This window comes from Chrysemys picta, chromosome 13 (assembly GCF_011386835.1).
Source record: "Chrysemys picta bellii isolate R12L10 chromosome 13, ASM1138683v2, whole genome shotgun sequence".
In the NCBI taxonomy this organism is placed as follows: Eukaryota; Metazoa; Chordata; order Testudines; family Emydidae; genus Chrysemys; species Chrysemys picta.
Window position 1 is genome coordinate 7657156 of NC_088803.1, and position 3599 is coordinate 7660754.

Sequence of the window (3599 nt, forward strand, 5' to 3'; positions counted from 1 at the left end):
TTCATACAGACAATGACTTGTGTATACTGCTCTATAGCCTATACACTGAAATGTAAGAACAATATTTGTATTCTAATTTATTTATTTCATAATTATATGGTAACAATGAGAAACTCGGCAGTTTTTCAGTAGCAGTGCACTGTGATAGTTTTGTATTTTTATGTCTGATTTTGTAAGCAAACAGTTTTTAAGTGAGGTGAAACTTGGAGATAGGCAAGAGAAATCAGACTCCTGAAGGGGGTAAAGTCGTCTGGAAAGGTGTGAGACACTGTGTAAGAGCAGGACATGAAGCCCAATGAAGCTCAGGGAAACACGACCTGGGACTACAGCAGGATTCGCTTCAGGCCCTACCCCAACCCATGTTATATCTATTTTAATCCAAGGAAATTGACAGGTTAGCGTGGTCCAAACATGAACTTTCTACAAGCTTTCCTCAGGGCCTCCTGGACCTCTTTGTTTCTCAGGCTGTAGATGAGGGGATTGACCAGGGAGTCAGGACTGTGTAGGCAACAGACAGAACTTTCTTGAAGTCGCTCAGGATGTCGGTGGTTGGGAACATATACACAGTCAGCAGAGTTGAATAATAAATGCTCACCACGATGAGGTGGGAGGAGCAGGTATAAAAGGCCTTTCGCCTCCCGGTGCTGGACGGGATTCTCAGGATGGTGGAGATGATGCAGATGTAGGATATGAAGGTAAGCAGGAATGGGACCAGTGAGAAAAACAAGCTGAGTGTGAAAGTCACCATTTCCATCAGGTGAGGGTCATTGCAGGAGAGTTTTACAAGGGGGATGAGATCACAAAAAAAATGGTCAATACAATTGGGCCCACAGAATATTAACTGAGATATCGACAACATATTTATACTATTACCTAGGAATCCACCTATCCAACAGCCACCTGCGAGCTTCAGGTAAGACCTGTGACTCACACGGGTTGGATAGCGCATAGGATTGCATATGGCTAAATACCGATCATAAGACATCACTGATCAGAGAAGGCGTTCTGTAGCAATCAGAGAACCAATGAAATAAAATTGTGTGACACACCCATTGAATGAAATAGTCCTGTCCCCAGCCAGGGGACCAGCCATCATCCTGGGCAGGAGGGTGGAGCTGTAGCAGGTCTCCAAGCAGGCCAAGTTCCCCAGGAAGAAGTACATGGGGCTGTGAAGGTGCTGATCAGTCACAACTAGCACAACGATAAGGACGTTCCCTGCCACGGTCGCAATGTAGATCACTAGGAACAGGAGGAAGAGAAGTACCTGCAGTTCTGGGAGATCCCCGAATCCCAGGAGGATGAATTCTGTGATGGACTTTTGGTTTCCCTACGGGAAAGAAATGAACTTTGCCACATAAATGAAGAAAATTCACTCGATAAAACATAACCTTTTTTTTCATTGTCCCCCTGCTAGCTACTGGAAATATGGGTGAGTGGAGAATGGAGGCCAGGGGAGGGGAAATGCCATCTCGTGATCCCAGGGGCAGATTTCATATCTGAGCAGACTTCAGGTTCAACAAAACATTAATATCTCTGGAAACTCGTGTAGTAACTTGAGAGATGGCACCAAGCACTCAAATATTAGGGTGATGGGGCTTAGGTACAACAGTACAAAAATATGTTGCTTCAAATCGTCACATGTTTCACTACCTGGTGTGTCAGAGCAGGGCAATGGCCTTTATCGATTGGAGATCCAGGGGCGAACTGGGCCAGGATTGGATATTGTAGAGGGAGCCTCAACAGAGAAACAAACTAAACAAGAAAGGCTGGGAATTGCAGTGTGTGGGCAGCCAACTCCAAGTGAATTGCAGTGGAAATGGGCCACCTAACTCTAGCAGAGCCATTGGAAAGTTTTTATCATCAGACCAATGCCTCTCCTTCCCCAGGACAATACTTCATTGTCCTGCCGTCGGACACTCGACATATGGAGATGAGATCTTCATTAAAAACCAAAACCAAACCAACTCCTGCTAGAAACCACCACATTAGCTAGAAATTGATCCTCCCTTGCAAGAAAAAATTCTGGATAAAATTCATAATGTGTAAGAAATGTGCAATTTTCACATTATGAGAGTGGTGTAGGATCCAAATTTCCATTTCATCGGAATTGCATGATTTCAAATGTGGGATTTCATTCCAATTCTACTTTTTAAAATGTTTTTACCTATTTTTTATTTTTTCTATGATATTTTTATAGGATATTACATTGTGTATTATAGATCTTTACATTTATTTCTATTTATTTTATATTATTTTATTTCATAAAGCTCTATACAATAACTTTTTTCCTAATCAAAATTGCACAGAAATTGATCTGTTCCCTGGAACATTTTGATTTGTATCAACAAAACTTTTTTTCATCAAAAATGTCAATCAGAAATATTGACCAGCTCTTTGTTTTCTTCTTTATCTTTGGTTAAAAGAAATATTAATCCCCCCTCGCTCTCTAGTCTGCCATTACTGTGTCTCTCCCCATTACTGATCCTTAAAGAGAGAGGGTGGGTGAGGTTGTAACTTTTCCTGGACCGATTTACTAATCTTTATTAATTGCTCAATAAGGCCCAGATCCTGCACAGAGTTATGCACAAGTTTAATTTTACACCCCGGGAATAATTCTGTTCTGTCCGAGACTGCTCCGCTGACATCTAAGTTAAAATTTCCACTGACTTCTAGGATGGGCCCCTTTGATTTCAAAGGGATTTGGACAGCAAACGCCTTGAGCTTTCTTTAAACGTACAGCTCGGCTGGATTTGATTTCCATCAGCAGACGTTGGGAAAGGTCGATATCAGCTGATAAAACCAAACGAACAACAGAAACTGTCAGTAAGAGTGGAGGTTAGTGCAGCCTGTCCCTGCACCTTGCACCCACAGCGACGGTGTCACCGGCCCTGCGGCCGGGCAGGGAGCCCTCTGCACCCAGCGGTCCCGGGAGTCAATGAGCGGGGCTGGGACAGCAGAGTTGCTGAGGGCTTCCTGCATGGCCGCATGACTGGCGACACCCATCCCTGCAGGCGTAAGGTGCGGGGAAGGCTGCGGCCCTGGCGGGCCTGGGCTGTGAGGAGGATGGTGAGTCTCTGGCTGTGCGGAGGCCACCCCGCTACTGAATGGTTTCTTCCCATCGACGGTGCTGTTCAACAATGAGGTGACCACTCCCGTGGCCGGGGACTCACCGCCTCCTCCTCCTGCTCCCAGCCCTGTCCATGGATCTCTGCTCCACTGGGCCAGAGCAGCCGCCTTCCCTGCCCCATGTGCCCTGGTGTCTTGGGTCCCTCAGCTGGTCGGGAGCCACCCCCCCTCCCCCCCATTGGCAGCGCTGCCCTCGCCCTGATGTGCACCTTAACCCTCCTGAGCTTCCTGTGACTGTAAAACTTAATAGTTAAAAATTGGGGCAAAAATCTGAAAGATAAAATAATCCCAATATTAACCCTCTAAGGGGAGAAAGAAACCGATGTTGCCAAGTCTACTTACAGCCGGTGTCTGCCCCCGAGCACCGAGCGCAGCAGCCAACTGCAGCTCTGCTTTCCCCACGGCCGTTCACTCAGCGCCCCGTGACGGCGGAGCTGCCAGTGAGGGCACAACGCTGTAGGGGTGAGGAGGGG

General features: G+C 46.3%; 1 pseudogene; it reads right to left on the bottom strand.

Moving 5' to 3' along the window:
- Nucleotides 1-395: 395 nt before the first annotated feature.
- Nucleotides 396-2979, bottom strand: LOC135975474 (olfactory receptor 11A1-like; annotated as a pseudogene).
- Nucleotides 2980-3599: the final 620 nt, after the last annotated feature.